Source organism: Globicephala melas, chromosome 2 (genome assembly GCF_963455315.2).
Source record: "Globicephala melas chromosome 2, mGloMel1.2, whole genome shotgun sequence".
Taxonomy (NCBI): domain Eukaryota; kingdom Metazoa; phylum Chordata; class Mammalia; order Artiodactyla; family Delphinidae; genus Globicephala; species Globicephala melas.
The window spans coordinates 141,947,552-141,974,095 of NC_083315.2; positions in this window are offsets into that span (position 1 = coordinate 141,947,552).

Here is a 26,544-nt window from a genome sequence, read left to right on the forward strand (position 1 = left end):
GGTTGAGAGTTCGCCTGCCGATGCAGGGGACACGGGTTCGTGCCCCGGTCCGGGAGGATCCCACATGCCGCGGAGCGGCTGGGCCCGTGAGCCATGGCCGCTGAGCCTGCGCGTCCGGAGCCTGTGTTCCGCAATGGGAGAGGCCACAATGGTGAGAGGCCCGCGTACCGCAAATAAATAAATAAATAAATAAATAAATAAAAAGAAAAAATAATATCTACTCCGGACACCAATTCCCCATCAATACACTGAAATGTCTTTTCTTTAAAAATAACAGCCCTGCATGAATTTGATCACTTTCCCAAATTAGTGTAATTGATACACCCTGAGGCCTTAATGATTCAGAAAGTGCATACTCAAGGGATATTTAAATAGCCATTTTGTAGGGAGATAAAATATGGGCCAATTCACTGAATGCACATGCCCTGAGTTTAGGTAATGCTCAGAGCTTGGCGGAGGGCTGGCCAATGTGTCAGGAAGGCTGCTCTTAAATAACACAGAGGGCAAATGGCTTCGTACGCACATAATCTTGTCCTTTTTGGGGCCTTCAGTGAAAGATGCAAAAGACTGTATATTTGAGGACATAACCATTATTACAGTAGAAATTATTAAACAAGTTGCCTCCAAAACTGAGACGAACCTCAGTTTTCTAGCTGCAAAATTGGGATGATAACAATAATTTCTACTTTCCAGGGGTTATTTGCTGATGTTGAATCTAATTGAGGAGGCAAGGCATTCTTGAGCCTGCAAAATAGCTCTGAGAGTCTCTGGAACTTCTTCCTACACACATCCTCACTTTCTCCAGTGCGGGAGTGCTGCTCATGGCGGCTATTCTGGGAATGCTGAATAAATGAATACATGAATGAATAAAATCCTCCACCAACATCTCATAGGCATGCTCCAGCTGTGTATTAGCTAGGAGGAATTGGCTGCATTACTTTCAGCTGAAAGGTAGCAAGTATACTTCTACTCATCATTTCTAAGCCCTTGGCAGACATAAGTAATCAATCACAGCATTCTTCCCAAATATGACCTTCGAAATATTTCTCAAGATGATGTTCCAGGCAGCCACTACCAATTGTTCAGAGTTGACGCCAGAGATAAAATCCATTTGAAATCTCCAAAGCTATCCACATAATTGCCAGGGCATAAAGGCTCCCCCTGAACTGACGTTTGAATCATTGATTCATCACAGCTGCCATCATGGATAGTCAGGACTGTCCTCAGCACTACCAGTTTACACTGTGGGTGGAAAAGGCTGGGAAAGCAAAGTCTACTTAAGGGCAGACCATGCTTTCTGCCAAAGGGCCCTGCAGAGGGACTTCTTATTTGGTTTGCCTCTGCCTGGCAGTCCTTGACCCCGCCCACCCCACTTTCCTTCTCAAGCAAAGAAGCCCTGCAGTCTCTGGCCTTCCTGGTCTTGGTTCAGAACCCACCCCCACTCCTCCAGAAGTTAAGCAGGTTAATAACAAGCCCCACTCTTGTTCTTCACCTGTGTGTCAATAACTCATTCTCTGTGTAGCTTCTGACTTCATTTGGCCTCTGAGACCTTGCTCCTTGCTGCTCAGAATCTTGCCTGAATCCCTAACCCTCTGATGCCTGCTTGTCTGTTCCCAGTCACCTGGATATTTTGCCTGTAGTTCTGATGACCTCTGGAAGCACCAGGCACATCTTGCTGGACACTTCTCAAGGTTGTCAGCCTTGACTGGGGAAAGAGCCAACATGTATTGCCTGCTTTTTTGGTGCCAGCTTCTTCAAATCCATTACCTAATTTAATTTTCAAAACAAAGCCAGGAGGTTGATATAGCATCCTTGTAACCTGTATGGGGGTGAGTGGGAGGGGACTGGAGATTTAGAAACATTAAATAATGTGCCTGAGGTCACAGAGCTGGTAGATGGCAGAGCTGGGATTCAAGATTTGACCCTAGAATCTGGACACTGCCCATTCACGACACTGCCTCCTGAATTGATGCGTACACGGCTGGGCTTTTGGGGGGCTGCACATTATAGGGAAGGTAACTCTTTCCTGCTCTCCCTTCCCCATCACCTCTAGCCCCAGCTCTACTCGTCAATACAGGCTCATGTGACTCATGTGAGGAGAGGGAGAAATAGCAGACTTCTTTGGATACAGGAAACCCAACGCAGTGATTTGTGGCATGGGGCCTGATAATTAACTAAATAGGATCCTTTTCAATGAGACAATCTCACTTGTTTTTATTGCCACATTAAAATGTGAATCTTAATCAAAATGAGAACATAATTCTTACTGGAGGATTCTGAAGTTTAAAACAATATATTTAAAGAGAAGTCTTTATTGAAGGCCATAAACATTTTTGCATGCCAGAGGGGAAATATTACCATTAAGCTAGCTCTAGTTTAGTGATTCGGTAAATGAATAGATGGGTCCCAGCAGGATTCTGGGAGGCAGTCATTAAGACCCCCATATCCATGAGCAACATCCTAGATGTTTCTCCCTCAGCGTGCTCCTGACATTTGGGGCAGGACATCTTCATTTTAGAGGACTGTTTTGTGCATTGCAGGACATTTACATTTCTGGGAACAGATCTCTTCTCTTTGCCCAAAATACTTCAATGCATTTTCTAAAGAACTCATAGAGGTGGTACTCCTTCCTACATGGAGCACCAGAACAGGAGTCAGGAAACCAAAGGTAAGTCTTCTTTTCTCTAAGCTCCAGTTGTTCCCTCTGTACACAGAGGGGAGTGCCAGCTACTTCTGTCTTACCTGTGATTGTTCAGAACAAGAGAACAAGAGAGAGTTGTCAGAGGAAGAAGAATATAGGGGTGAAGTTTTCCAAAGGATATTTTTTTATAAAAGGTAAAATGACCCTTATACAAATATAAAATGAACATATGTCATTATTAATGATGAAACTAGTAAGAGGTTACAACTGTTCAGAGGAGGACTCCAAAAAGCACATTTATAGACCATCAAGAATGCTGAAATATAACTGAATCACTTTACTGTACACTTGAAACTAACATAACATTGTAAATCACCTATATTTCAATAAAAAGAAAAAAGGTATGCTGAAATAAATACAGAAAGATACAAACTGGTCAATATCTACAGGGCAGCAATCAACTGCCTCTCTGCTGGACACAGTTTGCATTTCTGTGGGCAAGAATCACTTGCATTACTACCAGTATTCCACGTCTTGACAGAGTTGTAAAATAGCTTTAGACAAAGAAAGATGAATCAGAAGGGTGGTATAAACAGGACATCCAGCAATCAATTTTGTCTATTTCCAAAGTCTTCCACAGTTTTTCCTGACAAGATGGTTAGATGTGATGGATGTCCCTACGTGGGAACTCTGTGTCCTGCCCCTACTCCCAACTAAGCCAAGGGTGGGGCAACATAAACACCAGAAGATTTGGGGACCTGGGGGGTCAACAGCATATGTGCCAGGGTTTCCTCTGGTTCTCTGGAAGGAGACAAGGTCCACCAACGTTTTCTCATAGGCCATAGTTGGAGAGATACAGAGATGGTATAGAAATGGCTTCACAGGATCTCTTTACACTTAGAATAAAATGTCAACTCCTTATCATAGCCTATCTGATCTGGTCATGCCCACCCCTCTCCTGCGACTCTCTCCAATCTCTCTTCCTTCAGCCTCTTTCAGTCTACCACAAAGGCCAAACTCATCCCTATTTTGGAGACTTCGTGCTTTTGTTTCTTCCTATCGAAAATCCATTCCTCCAAAATTTTGCATGGTTGCCTCCTTCTCATCATTCTGTTCCAACTCAAATTCCATGCCTTAGAAAGATCTTCCCCACCTCTGGCTCCCTCCACAGTACCCCACATCGCCCCTTTTCATTTATTTTGTTTTCATGTCTATGACCTGGCTCCCCTTTCTAGAATATAATCTCTCAAGGCAGGACTCTCAGACTTGGGCACTGCCCTCTCAGTACCTGGGTTATGTTCATGCTCCATGGATATTTTCACATCACTGAGGTGCTCAGGCAGCCGAGCTGAGGCAGCCTGTTGTTCTCTCTTGTGGCTGAGAGTAGCACAGGTGTGATAGTTGGATCTGGCCTCTTAACTGGGACAAGACGCCCTTGATAGATTTAGTATGAATTGTAATTGCTAAGAACCAAGAAAGAAGGTGGGCATTTTAGGAAATAACAGCTTGGCTAGGCACCTCCACAGTGCAGCTCCTGATGCCTCAAAATTATGTTAGCCCCCTAGGCATAGAGCCCATGCCAAGGAAAGTGGGGGAAGGAAATAACCCTGAAGTAACTGAGTTGATCCTGAATTGGTGAGATTGTGTTTTCTGATGCCATGTAGAATGGAACTCAAGACAGTTAAAGAGAAATTTTAAAATTATGCTTTGGACATCTGAGATGTATGGCCTAAAATTATTTTCCCTGCTGCATAAACAATTCTCTAGGCTAATCATCAAAACGTTGTTAGGTCATGAATGTTGCATATTAATGTGAATAAAAGGCCACAAGTGTCAGAGGAGAAAGTTGACATTTTGCTTTCACTAACCTGGCCAGTTGTTCTCTGCCATCTTGAGCTGGATATTCTGTGTCTTACCATGTTTATTTGCTTTGCCAGTATAGAGAGGGCCATGGAGGGAAGGAGGTGGGTGATGGGGAGAAAAAAGTGTGTCCCTAAGGATTACCAAAGGAACTCTGAAGACATCCACTCATGCTTTCAACACATATTGTTTAAATGCTTGCCTGTGTCAAGCACTATTCCAGGTGCTTGAGACATAGCAGAGAACAAAATAGGCAATCAGCTCTGCCCTTGTGAATCTTATATTCTAGCAGAGGAAGAGGATAATAAGTGATAAGTAAATAATAAACAAGTAAATTATATTACAGGTTAGAAAGACATGAGTGCTTAGAAAAAGAAAACAGCAGATCAGGATACAGAGGATCAGGGGTGGGAGGTGAAGAGCAGAGCAGGTAGAGGTGTTAAATGATGTGGTCTGGAGAGACCTCACCTGAGTAAAGACTGAAGGACGTGAGGAAGGTTCCCAAGCTTCAGGTTGAGGGAATAACTAGATGGTTGGCCTTGGGTGCTGGGGTGGTGCTGTGTTTGTTTAAACACAAGGACAGGGAGAAGGCCAATGTGCCCAGAGCCGGTAAGGGTGGGGACAGTGGGGGGAGTGGAGTCAGGAAGTTAATAGGGGCTGGACTGTGAAGGATTTTATAGGCTTTCATTCTGAAAGAGATAGGGGATGTATTCATCTCCTGTGGCTGCAGTATAGCAAATTACCACAAACTTGATAACTGAAAACACCAGAAATTTATTTGCTCATGGTTCCAGGGATCAGAAGTAAAAATTCAGTTTGCCAGGCTGAAGTCAAGGCGTCAGCATAGCTGTGCTCCACAGAGCTCAAAGGGATCATGTGTTCCTTGCCTCTTCCAGCCCCAGGTGCTGCATCACTCCAATCTCTGCCTTGTGGTCCCATTGCCTTCCCTTTTGTTTGTTGGCAAGTCTCCTGCCTCCCCTGAATCACACATGTGATTGTATTTAGGGCTCACCCAAATAACCCAGGATGTTCTCTCCACCTCAGGATCCTTCATTGTATCAACAAAGGCCCACCTTTTTCGGCCATATAAGGTGACTCTCACAGGTTCCAGAGATTAGGACATGGATATTCTTTGGGGGACCACAGGGACCATTGTGGGGTTTTGAGCAAACCTAATCTGATTTACCTTTTACAAAGACGAAAGGATCCCTTTGGTAGTGGAGGACAGTATAGAAGCAGGAAGAATATAACAGCAGGGAGGCTATTAGAGTCCAGGTGGGATGATAGTGGCTTAGTTCAGGGTGTTAGCAGTGGAGATGGTAAGAAATGATCAGTCTGTGACTCTGTTTTGAAAGTAGAACCAAGAGAATCCACTAAAAAATTAGATATGGGGTGCAAAAGAAAGACAGGAGTCAAAGGTAACTTCAAAGTTTGGGGCCTGAGTAACTAGAAAAATGGAGTTGCCATTGACTGAGAAGGTTAGGGCTGTCAGAGGAGCAGGTTCGAAGGAGAAGAATGATAGTACATTTTGGACAAGTTAAGTTTGAGGTAGAGATGCCAAGTAGGCAGTTGTATACGCTAGTCTGGAGTTCAGGAGTGAGGTCTGGGTTGGAGATCTATAGATGGTATTTAAAGCCAAAAGACATGATGAGATCATCAAGGAAATGAAGTCAGAAAGAAAAGAGAAGAGGCTGGAGCCCCAGGGCATTCTAGCCCTGAAAAGGTAGGGAGAAGAGGATGAATCAGAAGAGACTGAGAAGGGTTCATTGAGACAGGAAGAAAATCAAGAGAGCATGAGGTCCTGAAAGCTTAGTGAAGAGAGCATATCAAGGAGAGAAAGGGTTCACTCACATCAAATGATGCTCATAGGTCAAGTAAAGTGAGGACTCTGGTTTTTCTTTGGATTTAGCCAGTTGGAGGTCGTTTGTGATCTTGACAAGAAGACTGTGATGGAGTGAGTTTAGGAGAGATGGGAGGAGAGGAATTGAAGACAGCTAGTACCTCCATCTCTCCAAGGAATTTTGCGGCAGAGAAATGGGATGGTAGCTGGCGGGGGAAAGAAGAGTCACGAAAAAGGTGAGGTTTTGTTTGTGTTTGTTTTTTACTTTTTACTTTTTATATGGGAGCAATAACTGCATGGCTATCTACTCATGGGAATGACTCAGTAGAGAGGGAACACTGATGATGTAGGAGAGAGAAAGATAGATTGCTAGAAGGGTGTCCTTGGAAAGACAAAAGGAGATAGATGCATATTCATCTGAGCTAATGTACATAGAGGCAGAGTATGTGTGAGACGCTGGTGGGGGCAGATGCAGTAGTGGGGATCTGTGGAAATTCTCTTCTGATTACTTCACTTTCTCAGAGACATCATCTGTTGAGAGCAAGGATGGGGAAGGAGGTGTAGGGAGTTTGAGAGTCATTTAGGAGAATAAGAAGTGTATGGGGTGGGGGTGGCCTCACTCCTAGTGGGTGTGCTCTGTATGGATCTTTGTTAATGGATTTGGGGTCTGGAGAACCCTAATATTACCAAATCCTGCAGCCACATCTTCGTTGAGGATGATTGAACATGAGGCCTTAGGGAAGGCACAGTTTTAGGCCATTAATTAGACTTGGTATGGCCTATTTTACAAGTCTTCTTTTTTTATTTTTGACTTTTTTTGTTTGTTTGTTTTCATATTTATTATTTATTTACTTCTTTGGCTGCACCGGGTCTTAGTTGCGGCATGTGGGGTCTTCGTTGCCATGTGTGGGATCTTCATTGCAGCATGCAGTATCTTTTAGTTGCAGCATGTGGGATCTAGTTCCCCGACCAAGGATCTAACCTGGGCCCGCTGCATTGGGAGTGTGGAGACTTAACCACTGGACCATCAGGGAAGTCCCTACTAATCCTTTTTTGCACGAAGCTTTAAAGCCTGGTGGGAAATACTGTGAAGAGAGCTTGGGGATAGAATGGCATCTGGAGCCTTTAAACAAAGGGCTGCTCTGATCTCAGAAGTTGGGGGTGTGGGCAGAAAAGGAGCAGCCCTAAAAAGAAATGTGGCCACAGACTCGCCCGAGGTCAAAGAGAGCACATGCTGTGGTCTTCCTGGGCAGACGACTTAGGGTATAGACCAGGATGGCTGCTTAGCCTGAAATGCCCTCTGACCCAGCACTGGGGGCTTCCTTCTAAATCACCTGACAGAAAGGACCATGAACTGAAAGGGCCAAGCCAACATCTGGGAGCTCGAAAGGGCTGTGACCATTTAGGGGCTGGGGTGAATATTCAGAGCCGTAGTCTCCCCCGTGGAGGACAGCAAGAGCAGTGAGCAGTGCAGTGGAACAGAGACAACGGCAGCGAGTCACATGACTCACCTGGGTTGCGGCTGCCCCACAGATGGGTCACTAGCCTTCTGACCAGAAGGGAATTAGCCCAGCTCCCAGACCTCATCTCGTAACTCGTTCTTCAGAGAACAGACACTGCCAAGTGGCCTAGCCTCGTGCAAGTTGGCCAGCCCTACTGGGGGTTTGTCTAACCCTTCCCAGAACCGAGAGGAAATGGGGGAGACTGAAGAATGTGGATTAATCACCTCCAGCTGCTGACATGCTGCTGACAGTGGCAGATAAGAACGGATGAGTGGCATATGCTGAACGCAAGCTCCGATAGCGTTCTGCTCGACTGCATTCAGATGGCTGGTGTTCAGGGTACTTGAAATTATTTATTTAGATCCATCAGTCCTGTTCGGGAAGCCTGACTAGTGTCAGCAGACACATGTGAGGAGCCACAGAGCAGATGTGTCAGGACTCACACTTGCCCAGCCCATGCACTGCCTCCCCGCCCCATGCAGTTCTGAACGTACTTCCTCTCCTCTTCCTAATTGTGGAAGAGTGAAAGGGGCCTGGGTCTTAGTGATTCAGGCAACTCTTGGACTATCCAAAGTTTGTGTGTTATTAATTCCTGTACCTCCCAAGTGAGGAAAATATATAATTCTTTATGAGTATCTAAAATGGAGCAAAGGACTGTAGCAACCTCATGTAACAGGGCCTCACTGAGTAGGGGAAGTAGTCATGATGCTGGGAGTGGGCCACTAGCCCTAGGATCTTGGGCAGGACCTGTTACCTCACTGAGCCTCATGTTCTCATGTGTAAAATAAGAGAATTAGATCAGACTAAATCAGTGCCTTTTCTTTTCCTTTCCTTTCTTTTTTTCTCTCTTCTCTTCTATTCCCCTTCCTTCCTTCCTTTCAATATGGAACTATTTTCTCAAAAAAAGAAAATAATTTCACTGGCCTTACACTTTTCCTTGGTTCTTGTTCCTAGCTTTTTAGGGTGAAACTATCATTCACATAGTAATTTATGGATAATCTGTGGTATAGCCCAGGGTTCAGTGAACTCTTCCTGTAAAGGGCCAGATAATTTAGACTTTGTGGGCCATTTGGTCAAGTGAAAAAGCAGCAATAGACAATAGGTAAACTAATGGGCATGACTGAGCTCCAATAAAACTTTATTTACAAGAACAGGTAGCAGGCCAGATTTGGCCCATGGGCTGTAGTTTGCCCACCCCTGGGATAGCTCTGTCAGCAATCTCTTCCACTCTTGAGCCCTGTATGAGAACTCCAAAGTTAAACTGAGTGAGGGAAAAACTGAGACAAAGGACCTGGTTCACTTCATTGCCCTACCCCTAACCCCAAAAGCATTCACCTCACATCCCAGCCTAATAACAGAAGTTCACAAATATATGCTCTATAGAGAATATTTTCTATTTAGAGATAAATTACTGTATATTCATGAAGGGAAAAGAGGAGAAAGACCAAACACTAAATTGTTGTTGACTCACCTGGTGAACAAATTGGCAACTATTCACCTCTGTCCCATAGGGCCAATGGTGAGTCCAGAGCTGGGTCCTGGAATCTCAAGGGTCCTGCCATCCTCTCCCACCACCGCAGAAGCCCACACAATGCCCCTGCCTGCTTGCATAGTACTTATTGTATAATAGCTTCCAAAAAGTCCCCATGTCAGGTTGTTAATTATATAATGAATCTGCCTATGTAAGGGTAGAAATTCTAATAAAACCTTTGTGTACAATATTTTACAGTAACAGGGAACACGTACAGGGCTATTTGGTCAGTCCTCTTCTTCTGCGTACTATTCCTCCCCACTTCTAGGAATCACTTCCTGTGTGATATGAGCTCAAGGAGGGCCCAAAGCCACCCCTTTCCTGCCTCAGGACATTTGTACATGGGCCCCAAACATTTGCTGTTTCCTGGACCTAGATCACTCTTCCTCCAGCTCTTTCCCTTATTCATTCCTATTTATCTCTCAGATCTCAGTTTACATATCATTTCCTAAGAGGTACCTTCCTGCGCTCTCCAATGTAAATTAGTCCCCTCTATTATCCTCCCTTAGTAGTCTATCCTTCTCCTTCATCATATTTATCATAAGTGTTGTTATATTTTTATTTGTTGTCTTTTGGTTTAATGTCTGTCTTCCCCAGAAGAATTTAGGGGAAGAACATGAAGACCATATCTATTTTGTACAACACTGTATACCCAACATCACAAACTGTGCAGTGAGTTGGCACTTAGTTAACATTCGTTGAATGAATGGCCGTCATTTGTTGCTACTGGTAAAAGAAAAGGCTGACATCTTTGCAGTGGGTCAGAGTCCAAGCACACTCTCCACTCTGCAACTTGGACTGAGGTTCTGTTATGGACTGAATGTTTGTGTTCCTTCAAAATTCATTTGTTGAAATCCTAACCCCAAAGGCAATAGTATGAGGAGGTGGGCCTTTGGGAAATGATTAGGTCATGAGAGTGGAGCCCTCATGAATGGGATTTGTGCTCTCATAAAGGAAACTCCAGAGATCACTCTCACTCCTTACTGCCTGGTGAGGACACAGTGAGAAGACGTCAGTCTGCAACCCAGAAGAGGGCCCTCACCAGAATCTAACTGAGCAGGCACTCTGATCTCCAACTTCCAGCCTCCAGAACTGTGAGAAATGAACTTTGTTGTTATATAAGCTACCTTGTTTGTGGTATTTTGTTATAGCAGCCCGAGCTGACTAAGACAAGTTTTTAGTAACTACACAAAGGACTACTTACAGGATATAAGTGATAACACTCTGGGCACTGCACTGACAAGGAAAAAAAAGAGATGGGAAGGGGGAAGCAGGATGAAAAGTCCACAGAGTACAACGTCTTGATTTCCAAAGTGTTAAAGGAAGCTTTAGAACTCCAGCCAGTGTGGGCTTGGGCTGTGTCTTTCATCTCATGAAGGTTTTCTTCTCCCTTAAGGAGAACTACCTACTCCTTGACACTTCCTAAATTTATGGTAACCCTACTGCTGTCTCCACTCCACACCCACACCCCAACACACCCAGTTACTTGGTCCACATTTGACTGTGACCAAATAAAATCTCTTCCCTGAGACACCCAATGCAAACCGAGAGATTCAGTCTCTCCATGATCTGTGGATCAGAAAAGCAGAAAAGATTTGTCTGCAGATAAAGAAGAATCAAAAAGATATGATGGAAGGGTCTGAGGGGAGGTGGAGAGAGAGCTTTAATTGTTCCAGTCTTTGATTATAGCCCTTTTATGAAGTCCAGCTGCAAACTCACCCTCAGGTGATTTGAGAAATCTACCTTTTTGATTAGGCAAGTTACCTACTGAAAAATGAACTCTAGGTAAATATAATGATTTCACATAGTCCATTCTGTTTAACCCTTATAACAGTACAGTGGGGGAAGTACTGTTATCCCCATTTTACAGATGTTTTTTGGCTATAAGAAATTATCCCTCATTGAATGCTAGTGAGACTTGAATTCTAGGCTTAATTCTACCATGACTGCATCGTCTGAAGCAAATTAACTTTTTTCAGCCTTTCTCAAGAAGCAATTTTAGACTGATGGAAAGGGTCAAGAATCCTGCTTGTAATTTATGAAACCAATGATCGTGACCTAGAAGATTCTGAATGGACAGGAAGCTGTCAATAAGCTTGGCCTCAGTCTCCTCATTTCAAAGTGCATGAATTGGATTACACAGTATCCAAGATGCCTTCTAGGTCTAACACTCAACAGATTATTTTCTGGCTTCAATTACCAAGAGGTTTACTCTCAATTATGAAAGAGCTGGAAATGGCTAATAAATTTGGTGATATATTTGGACAACACAGTTATAGACCCACTTGTATCTGCAATAATTCTTTCTGGCTCTGAAAAACCTTTGAAAATTTTATTATGACTACATGGGTCATTACTTGGCAAAGAAATTCCCCCAAATCCTGATCTACGAACACAAAGAATGATGTGCCAGGATAAAAGGATATAAAAATAAAATCTATTAAATTATTGACAATAAAAGTCAGGGCTGAATTTTCCTGAAAATGAACCAACAAAAGCTACCAGCAAAACTGGATGAGCTGAGAAAATACAAGCTTAATTGACTTACCCTGAGTAAGTGGTTTTCAAATGAATGTTTCCCAGTTCTGGGCATCCAAGACTTTCTTGAAATTGTTTAATAGAGAAAATTGATCCCCAAATTTCCTTGATTTGGGAGAGCTCACTGAGAACTTCGACCGTGACTGCCATCTTCACCATGCTGTTCAGACACCCCATCTTCACACGTTAACATTCCTCGAATGAATGAAATTCCAGAAAACCAAGATCATATAACCTCACTGCATTAATGGGGAAACACATAAACAGAGCCTACTAGCCTGGATCTCACTGAGTTTCTAAACTGAAAACCCATTAAAGGATGGGTTGATAGTCTACCAATGTTATTGGCAAGCACTTTCCAAAACTGTCACAAAATTTGTAATCAAGTGAAATTAGGAAACTACTTATGTTTTTCAAACATTCAAGATGGAGAAAAACCAGATCTATTCATAGAATAATTCCTGGCAAATATCAGGTGTCCAATAAGTGATTCTTAATGAGTAAATTAGCTTTACATTTTTATACAGCTATCAAAGTTTCTAAGTGCATACACGTAATATGTTTACATTTCATTACACATAAAAAGACAAAATATTTTCTCATTTTGTATCATTTGTCTGTTAACTCTTCACCTCAGTTTGAATGTACACACCTGCTCAGCCATTCCAAAGTATATTCTTCCATATTGCTTTCTGAGTCTCATCTTCTGAACTTTAATTACTTCATCACCTGAAGCTTGAATGAGAATGGGGGAAACTCCATTCCCGGACCACTTAAGAAGAGTCCTTTTCCTGTCAAGGCAACGAAATATTATTTTGCTCCCCTTGCCACACGGATATATATAGATACAGATATAGAGACATAGAGATATAGATGTAGCTATAGGTAAATAGATATAAGCAGAAATGGAGATATATATTTCATTTTTACTTGACTTTGTCCTGAGCAGTAAAAATCCTGAATTTACCTCTTCCTGCTCCAAGCAGGTGATGCGGTGGTGCCCTTAACCTGTAACAGAACCCTTCATCTTCATTAGATCGCCAGGTCACTGGCCTTCATTAGCCTGCTGCAGCCTCTCATTTGATTTGCATTGCAGGTTCCCTATTTAGGTAATGATTCTAATTTTGAAAATCTCCAGAGGTTATGGCAAAGAAGCTGGGCCAGAAAGAAAGATGGACGGAAAGGACAGAAGCGGTGCTGCCTCCCCTCACCCCTGCCCCGCCCTGCATCCTCTAGAGAGAGACAGGTTGCAGGCTGGTTGGCATCATGGGGCTTGGGGGCCTGAGACTTGTTCTGTACTGTCTTTTCTTCTGTAAATGAGCACTCATAGTTAATGCCTCAGAAAGCTTGACGAAAGGAAACCAAAACTTTAGTCTGAAACCATCAAAGGCATTTAAAAGGCACCAGCTCCTCTTGTGCCCCGCTCTCTTCTATATACTACACAACTGCCACAGCAGCTCGCCCCCTCCCTTCTTGCCTCAGGGCCTTTGCACATGGTGCTCTTTGAGCCTGGATCTCTCTTCCCTGATAAATTCCTACTTATCTCTTGGGTCTTGGTTTATATATCATTTCCTAAGAAATACCTCTCGTGGCCCCCTGATCTAAATCAGTTCCCTCTTTTATTCTCGTTTTTAGTATCCTAGTAGCCTCCTTTACCACACTTATCATAAGTGACACTATATATTTATTTATTGTCTTTTGGTTTAATATCTATCTTCCCCAGAGGAATTTAGGGGGGTACTGTGGACTGAATGTTTGTGTCCCCCCTCAAATTCTTATGTTGAAGCCCGAATCCCCAATGTGATGGCATTTGGAAGTGGGATCTTTGGGAGGTAATTAGTTTTGGGTGAGGTCATGGGATTGGAGCCCTATATCCATGAAGGAATAGGGACACCATGATGGAATTGGTGTCCCTATAAGGAATGAAGAGACCAGGGCTTTCCCTCTGCTGCATAAGGACACAGAGCAAAGGTAGCTGTATACAAGTCAGGAACAGGGTCCTCACCAGAACCTGACCATGCCAGCACCCTGATCTTGGACTTCCAGCCTCCAGAACTGTGAGAAATAAATGTTTGCCATTAGTCTATGGGGCCGTATCTATTTTGTATAGCACGGTATCCCCAGCATCTCACATCATGCAGTGAATTGGCACTTAATTCATGTTTGCTGAATGAATAACCAATTGTTTGCTGCTGTTGATAAAAGAAAAGGCTACGTCTTTCCAGCGGGCCAGAGCCTGATCTCACGCTCCACCCTGCAAACTGGGCTGAGGGTCTTCCTAACAGCAGGACTGCTCACAGGATGTAAGTGATACACTCTGGTCTCTGCCACAAGCATTAGCAAGAAAAAAAGAGTTGGGAAGAGGGAAGTTCAATGAAGAGTCAACAGAATACAAAGTCCTTGTTCCCAAAGTGTTAAACAAGAAGTTAGAACTCCAAGCCAGTGTGGGCTTGTGCTGCGTCTTTCATCCCATGGGGGTTTTCTTCTCCCCTGAGGAGAACTATGTACTCCTGACACTCCCCAAACTAGGACTACTCCAAAGCCGCCCCTGGCTTTGGCGAGTTCATGATTTATAGTTTGCTCCTTCAAGCAGGCAGCACCCAGACACTCGTCTGAATCAGGGGTGCTTCTGCAGTCAATAAGGTCAACTAGTTGTTTTCATTTCCTATGGATACTGTAACAAAGTACCCCAAATTAAATAGAAATTTATTACCTTACACCTCTGGAGGTCAGACGTCTAAAATGAGTCTCACTGAGCTGAAAGCAAAGTGTTGGCAGAGCTGTATTTCTTTCCGGAAGCTCCAGGGGCGAATCCCTTTCCTTGCTTTTTCCCCTTTTTAGAGGCTGTCTGCATCCCTGGGTTCACGCCTCCTTCCTTCATCTTCAAAGCCAGCAACATTGCATCTCTCGGCCCAGTCTTCCACGATCACCTGTCCCTCTCATGCTCTTCTTCTGTTCCCCCTTTTACTTTTAAGGACCCTTGTGATCATATGGGACCCACCCATATAATCCAGGATAATCTCCCTATTGCAGGTCCTTAAATTAATCACATCTGTAAAGTCACTTTTACCACGTAAAGTAAAATCATCATAAATTCTGAGGATTAGAACATGGACCTCTTAGGAAAGATTCTCCCTACTATACTGGTAAATTATTCCCAGTCTCAAGAAACAGATAAAAGAGTTTGTAGCTCCACCCTGCCAGTTCCTTTGAAGAGGCAGGGAATATAATAAGAAAGAACTGAGGATTGGAACACTGATTAAAAAACAAAAGGAGTGGGCTTCCCTGGTGGCGCAGTGGTTGAGAGTCCGCCTGCCGATGCAGGGGACACAGGTTCGGGCCCAGGACCGGGAAGATCCCACATGCCGCGGAGTGGCTGGGCCCGTGAGTTATGGCCGCTGAGCCTGCGCGTCTGGAGCCTGTGCTCCGCAATGGGAGAGGCCACAACAGTGAGAGGCCCACGTACCACAAAACAAACAAACAAACAAAACAACAAAAGTCCTAATGGCAATGAATCCCATTCTCCAACATGTCAGCCACCACAGTCAATAAAAGCCACCTGTGAAAGCACTTCAGGTCCTGAGAAAGCTACGTTAAATACCAGATTGGAGTAATGTGAAGTCTCTGATATTTGCTAACAACAAACTTGGGGTACTTAGAGGTACATTTCAAAGCCATTTGTGTCAGGAATTGTTTCAGCTGCAAATAACAGAATAACCACATACCAGTGGCTTAAGCAATAAAGACATATAATTATTTCATGTAACAGAAAGCTTAGAGGTAGGTTGGTCCAACATGGGGGCAGCAACTGAGGGTCAGCAAGGACCTAGGGTCTGTCCATCTTTCTGCTCTGCCTTTCTTAGTAGATCAGTAATGTCTCCCCTCATGGTGGTAAGATGGCTGCCACATTCCAATAATCATGTCTTCCCAAAATGTCATCCCAAGCACAAAGGGCAAGCATGTGGAGGAGGACTGTTTCTCCTCTTGCTACTCTCTCTTTTATCAGACAGGAAACCTTTCCCAGCACTTCATTGGCCATTCAGGTCACTGGTATTCCCTGGCAAAGAGGAATGGGATTCTATAATTAGCATAGATCAATCAGAAGTTGTCCTCTGTGTGTTGGCGGGGGGGGGGGGGGGGGGGGGGAGGGGGGACATTGACACTCCAAGTAGAGTTGGGGCTCTGCTAAAAGAGAAGAAGGGGAATGGCTATCAGTTAGGCAATCAACAGTGTCTGCCATATAAACATTAAGTGTTATCTATTTTTTTAAATAGATCTTTACTGGAGTATAACTGCTTCACAATACTGTGTTAGTTTCTGTTGTACCACAGAGTGAATCAGCCATATGCATACGTATGTCCCCATATCCCCTCCCTCTTGAGCCTCCCTCCCAAACTCCTTATCCCACCCCTCTAGGTCATCTCAAAGCACTGAGCTGATCTCCCTGTGCTATGCGGCTGCTTCCCACTAGCTATTTTACATTCAGTAGTGTGTATATGTCGATGTTACTCTCACTTCGCCCCAGCTTCCCCCTCCCACCCCGTGTCCTCAAGTCCATTCTCTATGTCTACATCTTTATTCCTGCCCCGCAGGAATGGTTCATCAGTACAATTTCTTTTCAGATTCCATATATATATGTTAGCATACAGTATTTGGTTTTCTCTTTCTGACTTACTTCACTCTGTATGACAGACTCTAGGTTCATCCACCTCACTACAAATAACTCAATTTCATTTCTTTTTATGGCTGAGTAATATTCCATTGTATATATGTACCACATCTTCTTTATCTATTCATCTGTCGATGGACATTTAGGTTGGTTCCATGTCCGGGCTATCGTAAATAGTGCTGCAGTGAACATTGTGGTACATGTCTCTTATTGAATTATGGTTTTCTCAGGGTATATGCCCAGGAGTGGGATTGCTGGGTCATATGGTAGTTCTATTTTTATTTTTTTAAGGAACCTCCATATTGTTTTCCACGGTGGTTGTATTTTTAACATGTTAATGTATAAATAGATAGATCTCCATTCAAAATATGGCAAGCTTTATGCTCAGATCTGAGATATTTATCAGACTAATCCTCTCATCAACTGGATCAGAACAATTTTGGTTCAAATATACAGTTACTCTAAATTTATCTGATTTTATGTTAAAAGAGGGGCATTAAACTTTGTATTCATGGACAAATTCCCATGGAGTGATCATCCATTAAAAAGTTATTAATTGAGTACCTACCATATCCCTGGCACAGTGGCTAAGCACCAGGACTGAGATCTGGTTCCTCTTCTTGGGTGATTATAATTAGGATGGTTAAGTGTTATTACAGGTACAAGTACATGAGACCAGGGAATGTGTCTAGGGAGAGCCCTATCTTGGCATTAGGGAGAGTTTTGGAAGATGTGACATTTAGAGAGATCTGAAGGACAAATGAGTAGCCAGATGATGCATGGGATGGGAACCAGGCTCTGGGGTGAGCAGAGGATGAGGGAGTGCTCCAGGCAAAGGGACCAGCCATGCAAAGACTTGGAGGTAAGAGTACTCAGGAAAATTCTGAAAATAAATATAATTCACTGTGGCAGGAGCAGAGTGTGACTGGTGGTGTGAGAAAGGAGATAGGCTGGGGTCACATCATGAATTTAGACTCTATCTCAAGGACAGTGGGGAGTAACATAATCAGATTTGCATGTTAGAAATCCAGGTACCAGGTGGAAAATGGATTAGAGAGGATCAGTGGTAGTTTGCGTAATTGGCCCCAGTGCTCGCTTCCCCCTGCATCCACACCCTTGCCATGGCTTCCCAGTGAATTGAGTGTGCTTCTCCACCTCTTGACTTTGGGCCAGGCCACATGATCTGTTTTGGCCCGTAGCAGGTGGTAGAAGTAACGATGTGCCATTTCTAAGCCTAGGTATTAAGAAGCCTTGGGTGTTTCCACTTGCCCTCCTGTACCTCTGTCTTTGCCCAGGCCCATGGGGCCCAGGAGGAAGATGGGAGACAAATGGAGCACAGCAAGCCCAGCTGCCCCACAAACTCATGAGAGAAATAACTGTCTTTGTTTTTACAAGATGTTGAAGTTTTCAGTATGCAGTATTATTGTGACTATTGCTGAGAGAGTCACGCTAGAAGCAGAGTGATGTATTAGGAGACTATTGTAGCTTCAGGTGAAGGCTTATGGTCACCTGAACCAAGATGATGAGGGAGGAGATGGAGAAGAACAAAGAGATTCAAAAGAGACTTAGAAAACAGAATGCCATGACACAGTAGCTTATAGAGAGGAATTTGTTTAGAATGTCTCCTGTGGTTCTTCCTTGGGTAACTATTCACTGAGATGGGAATATAGGGGGAAGATGATGTGCTTAGTTACACTGAATTTGAGGCACCTGTGAGATGTCCAAGGGCAGTGGTCCAGTAAACATGGGGTCTAGAACTTGAGCGAGGTCTCAGCTGGGCCATAATGCACAGATACGCGGGTCTGAATAGGGACCGTCGGGGGAGGGTATAGAGCAAGAAGAATGTGAAGGGTAGAACTTCGAAGAGACCAGCATTCGAGGACAAATGAACAAGAGTCCTCAGAGAAGAGCGGCCAAGAGAAGGAGAAACGTCCAGGGAGGGTAGTGTCCTGGGAGCAAAGAATCAGAGGGCTCTACAAAGGAGGGTGTGGTCAATTGTGCAGAAAACTGGTGAGCAAAGAGGCAAAGAGTTTATAAGGAATCATGAAGATTTACCTAATTTACAAACAAAGAAAGGAAAGAGATTTTTGCCCAAGAAATTTCAGACAGTCCCACAGTAGATGAGTCAATAAAGCCCTAACCACAAGAACAGATACTGAGATTCACTGAGATGAGATGTTCTGAAAACGAGCAAAAGCACGATCCAGGGCCTTTTGAGTCATTGTTTTTCCAGGTCCCTCTGGGTGAGTGGGTGCCTTTGAGCAGAACCTTGCCTTACCTGCAGCAGATTACTGTGTCATCCAGGCCACTCCACCCACAGGCCCTGGCAACCCTGACAAGTCCATGAGAAGCAGCGTCTGTCAGTGCCAGGGCTGGCCAAGTCCCTCTGACTCATTTCCCATTGACTCAGGTGAACTTTCTGAGTTCCCTGGAGGCCTCTGATGGATCCAGCCTGGCTTCTGCTGGGATCCAGGATGGCTCCTGCTTTCAACAGCACAGCCGGCTCTCTTCCCTTGTGTTCTGAGTTCCGTAGACCAGCTGCTGGCTGAAATATCGATACCCCTTCCACAGTGTTCCAGGAGAGGTGCTGGAGAGTGGGTGAGACGTGAGCCCGTAGAGGAATGGGATGCTAGCACAAACGCACACGGCCACCCAGCCCAGCACAGGACTTGCAAGCTCTAGAGGAGCAATTACCACATTTACGGCCTCGGCGATTGCTCAGGTTCGCGAATGCCAGCTACTTGAAGTTTGTTTTCCTGTTCAATTGAAACTGACATTTCCCCAAGACTGGATTACTTTGAAATCCAGAAATTGCAGCTCAGATAGTTCATAAATTTATTTCTGTTCCACCTTGTAGCAGTTATTACAAAGACTGATCAGCCGAAGAATATGGGCTTTCTGCTTTTTTTTTTTTTTTTGCGGTACACGGGCCTCTCACTGCTGTGGCCTCTCCCGTTGCGGAGCACAGGCTCCGGACGCGCAGGCTCAGCGGCCATGGCTCACGGGCCCAGCCGCTCCGCGGCATGTGGGATCTTCCCGGACCGGGGCACGAACCCGTGTCCCCTGCATCGGCAGGCGGACTCTCAACCACTGCGCCACCAGGGAAGCCCTGGGCTTTCTGCTTTTTATTTCCTGTTTTATTGCAGTCACCTTTTAAGATAGGGTGGTGTGGTCAGCAGGGTGTAGGTGGCTCACAGGCAGCGGGAAAGGGTGGAACTGAGTAGAGAGAGGCGTTCTCTCACTCTCATGGACTCCATCTGCTGCCAACTCTACCCAGCCCCCTGGAGGAAGGGTCTGGAGAAAGATACCAAGGGTCCTGGGAGGAAGGTGCAGAAGGGGATGAGTTAGGAGGTACCAGAAACCCCCACCATGCTGGAGATAAACCCAGGAGAATTTGAGTGGGGCAGCTATTCTCTCCACCTCCACCCCCTGCAGCCACCTTTGGGGCAGGTATAGAGAGGGTCTCTGGTCAGAGGGAAGAGATTATAACCCCAGACTTCTGGAGAGGCCCGCTGGGACTTCAGCTGTCTGATAGTCATCAGACCTTGTGTGAGTGCGTTGGGTGTGTGGATGAGACAGAAAGAGAGATTTGTTATATAAACATTTTCCTACTAGAGGCAGACCCTAGGTAAGGGCCTAGGAGCTCACCAATAAATTGTCCCTGTCCTCCAGAAGCTCCTAGTCCTGTGGGGTCACTGAGCTGAGAGCCAGGACGGGTGGGCCCAGGTGTGGCGGAGCGTTATGGAGAGCTTCCTGGAGGAAGCGGAGGCTTCTGCTTGGAAGGCCCTTTGATGTGAGATAATTGCCTTCTAAGTCGTTAGACCCGGGCTCCTGAAACAAGAAAGGAGGCAGGTTGCGGGGCAGAAGCCCACTCTAAGAGTGACAACTGTGCTTTTGACCGTTTAGCAGGGCGTGAAGAGTCCTCCCACTTGGTGTCCTGGCTCTGTCATTTGCTAGCTCTCTGGCCTTAACCTTTTTGTGCCTCTGTTTCTTTATTTGTAAAAAGGGGGCAAAAATGGCTTCCCTCATAAGCTTGCTGAGAGGATACAATGAGAAAATCCATGGATCATTTGAAGATGGTGCCTGCACATGGGAGCTTACTGCAGCTCTGTTAATGGGGCAGGCCCTGACTTTGTGAATTTCAGAGGGGACAAGGAGGATGAGGAACAGCCAGCGCCTGCGCCTTTGTTCCTTGGGCCCTGTTCATGCAGAATAGAGGGTTGACCCAGTCAAAATCAGCCTGAGAGTTAACTGACAACTTATTTTAAATGAGCAAAGTTTTTCTTCATCTATCACATGTCTTATTATCATCCTCACTTATTCCCTTGTGAAATAAATGGCTAGGAGCACAGTCTACCTTTCCTAACTGGGAGAATGAAATCTCGATGTGCTTAAATAACTTGTCTGAAATCCCGCACTGAGATTATTAACGAGTAGGGGTCTGAACTCTGATCTTCTAAACTACAGGCCCAGGCCTCCTAATCAGTCACAGTGCTCCCTGTCATCTGGTACCCAGCAAAACCTGCTCACACAGGTGGAACGATTTCATCAAGTAAGCCATGCTCAGAAACAGAAAATGTCACCTTAGGTGTTTTCTTGGATGTTTGATTTTAATACCAAAGCTAGTTCTGACCACGACGAGTAAATACCAAGTGATTGATTCTCTTAGGTTTCTCTGACAGCAAAGAATGGAGACTGAGAAGCAAGGAAGGGTCAGCAGAAGGGAACAGGGAACACCAAGTGACTATTACTGGTTTGAGTAGGGACTTGACTTTGCCCTGTAACTCTGCTTGGCTATTCATCCAAAGGAAAATTGTGGCTTATAATTACAGAAAACCAGTACCTGGAATTATTAATAATAGCAAAAAAGTTGTTTGCACAGCAAGTAATGTGTGATAATGTTTGGTAATTGATAGTCATTTCTATTATTTAAACACTAATTAATTCTTGTACTAAGCAAAGTATTGACTTTACTTAGGGTGTTATGGCAGCCCTCCTAGCTTAAAATAATCCCTTACTGTTTTCTTTAGATAATTAAAATGCACTGCTTATTTGTTCTATTTGTGGCTATTGATAGGAATGAACCTTCTGGGAGGGCTTTATGGGCAGTTTAGGCAAAAGCGACCACATGTAAGATCTGGTCCTTCTAAGGAGCCAGCCTGATACTTTTCTTACCAGGAGAATTCCCAGAACATCCCTCAGTAATCTGTCCACACAGTCCCCCTGTTTTTGGCTTTACTTGACCCATCTGTGAAATGAGAAGAGTCAAACCTGTGAACGCAGCTGCCATTCTGCAGCAATGACCCAGCAGGTCTGGCTCTGACAAGTTGCAGGGGAAAGTCCCTCCACCTCTCCAGGCCTGTGGGCTTCCTCTCTAGGCCTGTAAAACGAGGGAGAGGGAAGTCGTCATCCTTACAAGTTCTCAGGGCTCTAAATTGAACGAGTTAACAGGATCAGTGAATATGCTTTCTTGCAGGTGCAGTGAAGGCTCTGATTGCTGGAAAGAGAAAAACACACAGATTAATGGACCAGTGTCACTCAAGGATTCACAGCCAACAGACATGAGCTGTCTGTTCCTGTCTAGTATCTCTGCATCTTCCTGAAGGCTGAGTTTTACTATTTGACTCCTTCTATCCCTTTAACTAGCAGGCTGCGCATAAAATAAAATCTACTGAACCTCAGCTGAGGCTCTAGGCCGATGTCTTATATGAGATATTCCAGAGTATTTTTCCAAGTACATTTATAAGATGGGAGTCTTTACATTCCATTTATTGGGCATATTAATTTTGGTTTTGTTTTCTTCTTAGCAAGAGAGACAAAGGTCTCCTATAAGCTGTCAGTTCTCACCTCACAAGGTCAGAGCTGAAAGCCCCATGTAGGAAAAAAATCAACTCCAGAATGCAAATATGTTGTATTGCTACTGCCAGCTTGTGGTTGTGCAGGTCAGTTGGTTTCAACAACCTTGAGAGATCAAGATCATGGATCAGCATTTCTTATAATTCCATGAACTTTGTTCAGTTCCATGGCTTCATATCACAGTCTTGGCTCCACCCAGCTATATGCAAATATTTGTTGCTGGTTGTAAGAAGCGTTTCCTCTGAACTGAAGCTTAGTGCTGGATTCTTGTTGCCTGTGGATGCCCCCTCTTCTCCATCTTGGACCAACCAATGCTGAGCCCTTTCCTGAGTCACGGCTGGAAAGGTTAAGTTTCTTGGCACAGGAAGTCTTGTCTGCTTGGTTGAATTTTGACTTTCAGATGGTATTCTCCAGCTCAATGGCTGCCCCATCATCCTACTGAACAGGTCTAATGTCAGGCCTATGCCTTCCCCTAAATTCATTTGACCCGCCTTGAATAAGGTGTCATGAGCCTTGTTATAACCTGTCCTGAGATACAATCACAGACAACACCTCTTGGGATATTACACAACATTTGGAAGAGGTCAAACAAGGAAACATGACTACTTTTTAATAAGAAACTTATCAGAGAACCAAAGGGCTACCCCCAACATTGACTCTTGACTTTCCCTCCGCTGGAATTCATTAAGAAAAAATATGGATGAAAACAGCTAAACTATTTTTTTAATAAAAAAATAGGAGGGACATGCCCTAGACATTAAAATATAATATTAATCTGAAATAAATAAGCATTTTCATATGATCACAGAAATAACATATCAAGAAGAAATAACTTAGATATAGAGCTTGATATTTACAATTGAGCTCTAATAAAGGAAAAATTACAAATGCAATAAATGGATTTGGAGGAGAAAAATAATTAACTTAGATATTCTTCCCACAGCATTTTACAAAATAATTTTCAAATAGATGATATGGGTAAGACAGGTATATATACAAAATGAAACTTAAAATCTCATAAGAAGGGCTTCCCTGGTGGCGCAGTGGTTGAGAGTCCACCTGCCAATGCAGGGTACACGGGTTCATGCCCTGGTTCGGGAAGATCCCACATGCCACGGAGTGGCTCGGCCCGTGAGCCATGGCTGCTGAGCCTACGCATCCGGAGCCTGTGCTCTGCAATGGGAGAGGCCACAACAGTGAGAGGCCCACCTACCATAAAAACAACAACAACAACAACAACAAAAATCTCGTAAGAAATTGTAAAGATATTTTTATTTAACTAACCTACATGGCGAAGGACTTTTTAAGCATTAAAAACAATGGGTGAAGATCAAACAGATTTGACTAAATAAAAATTGAAAACATCTGTATATTTAAAGTGTTCATATTCAAAGACAAACTATGGGAAAATGTTTACCAGGGAGGGATTCTGGGAAGATAACAGTGACAACAGCATGGTTTTTAAATCTCCCAGAATTTCCACATAAAAATAGAGTAGCTAGATAGCAAAAAATTAAAAATCCATCGACAACATTTACAACAAGGTTAAGTGAAGAGGTATCCTCCAAATCCCAACATAGAAGCAGGTGGGTCAGACCACCAATAGCTTCAAGATCTTCAAAGTACCAGCATGTGTAGCCGAGGAAGCTGGGGGGGTGGGGGTGATCTGACAGAGTGTGGCAGGCTGACTTGAGGACAGCAGATAAACTGAGGAGGGGTTTTGCCCAATCCAATAGTGGCGAATGAGTACAAGAAGCTCTGTGAGGACGTCTTAAGGGGCCCTAGAGCAGTCTTTATCCTGCCATCCAGAGTTCCCCTATGGGAGAGTTCTCAGTAATTTTACAGGTTGTAGTAGTTTTTGTACTGTTATTCTGTTTTGTGTATAAGGTGGAATGAAGCAAATAAGTAATTATGGAATATTCTATCATCTCCTAATTCCTTGAGAACGAGGATTTTTGGCATGAAAGAAAGGAGTACAGATACACTATAGATGAGGTTAAGTGAGTATAAGTGAGTAAAAACCTTATAGTCTTGCAATTGAACTGGAAGTACCAGTATGAATACCTGAGGTGGGTGCATATATGTGTTCAGTTCTGCTACAGTATGACATGTGTTCCTAAAAATTGCCACAATGGGCAATAAAAACCACAGGGCTTATGGTAAAAATGGTTGTAAGGGCATACACTCAAAAATTTCATTAGTGACAAATTTTTTTAAAGGATAGAAATTTGGCAAAAATGGTAGCTCAGTTCTCAGGTCAAATGAGTCAGAAATACATAACATAAATACTAATATAAATACGGCACTTTGCCTTGGAAAAGACCTGAAGTTTGCTTGTGGAAGTGGGCGTTGAAAGGCTTGTTAGTTACTGTGAAGTGGTGGAAGGGGGCTTACCTGAAATTGGATGGTAGTTGTATCAGATGTGGGTGGCTGGCTAATTGTCCTCTGTTGGGCATTGGTGCTGAACACCTGAGTTACAGCCTTTTGCAGCCTTAAATCCTGGGTCATGTTTTTCTGTCTTTGAGATGGAGGCCCTTTAAGGCACGCCTTTATAATACACAGCTATTTCATCACAACTGAAAATATTGGATTGGCCAAAAAGTTCGTTTGGTTTTAAGTAAAAATAAAAGACACAGTTTTCATTTTCACCAAGAACTCTATTGAACAACGTACTCACTAACAGAACAAACTTTCTGGCCAGCCCAATATTATCCAATGTACAGCTTTCTTCTCCAGTTAACTTCTGTGTCACTGCTGGAAATTCTTTTGCTTCTTTCTCATCTGCAGCTGCAGCCTTGCTTAACAGCTAAAAACTCTTGAAGTTGTAGTGATGTTTGAAACCACCAAACCAGCCTCCCATAGCAATAAAAGGTGCCACTTCTGCAGGATTTGGTGATTTCCGTTTAGTCTCTGTATACAGATTGTGTTTTCTCTTTGATCGTGGAAAAGATTATTCCTGATCTTTTTTTTTTTCTTTGCTGTTTCATGTATTCTTATACAGCTTGGTTCAGCTGGGTGAAGTTTTCTGCCTCCACCTAATATGTCTTCTGTATAAAATCACCCACAGCCAAACGCAAAAATTTGTGTTAGATTCACATTGTTCCTGAATATACCAATCGTATTTGAACAAATCTGCATTTTCAAAATAAGCATTAGAGCAGAATTAACTGTATATAAATTTCCCCCCCATTAATTCCTCAACTCTGTCCACTCAAAGGACTAAAACAATGACCAATGTTGTAGTAAAGTAGCAATGAGCATCTCTAAAAGATGACACTAAAAGAAGTCAGGGATGCTTGGATGAATGACTGATTTCAGATCTGGGGCAGGAGATATATAAGGTGAGCCTGGAATATCTTGTCATAGCAGATAGCAGGGAATGGTATCAAGGACCACTAGGGTCATGCCAGCAGGACTCAGAACAAATTGAGGAAGCTCCCACTGCCCAAGATGGAACAATTTGTATTTCAATAAGGATGATAATTGTACAAATACATTTAAATTCATCAAATATGTTTAAGTCTATGGATTTCTAATGCTATTTGAAAAAACGAATTGGTCACTATTAGAGGAGAAAAGGCACCTATTTGTGATCTTGAAGACTGATAAATAAGACAAAGAGTCAAGCATCTGTCCTGCCTCTCCTTCAGGAACTATACCACTGGGTAACCCAATCGTAGACATGAGGAAACATCTCTTTATGGAAGTATTCCACCTAATAAATGAAAAAAGAAATGTTAGAATGAGAACATCACCATTTGCAACCCCCAGTGAATTAACAGATCCAGGCATTGAACATCAACAGCTGCTCACATCACAAAAAGGGAGACGTGCAGACATTATGCGCCTCCTGATGAAAAACATGCCACTATCTATAGTCTTGCCAAAGGGATCAAACTTAAGTCTAATCAAGCCTTTGGATCCAGCTATCAATTTGCAGGAAATACAGAGCTCAGAGGAACACACTGAACCGTTCCTTGAATATGCAATCAGCAAGATCCAGACTGTGGGAAACATTACAGGGTAAAAGGCTCAGGTTCTTAAAAAGAAAATTTATAAAATTAAGAGGGAGTCTAAGTGGAATTTATACCTTAAAAATGATTTAAA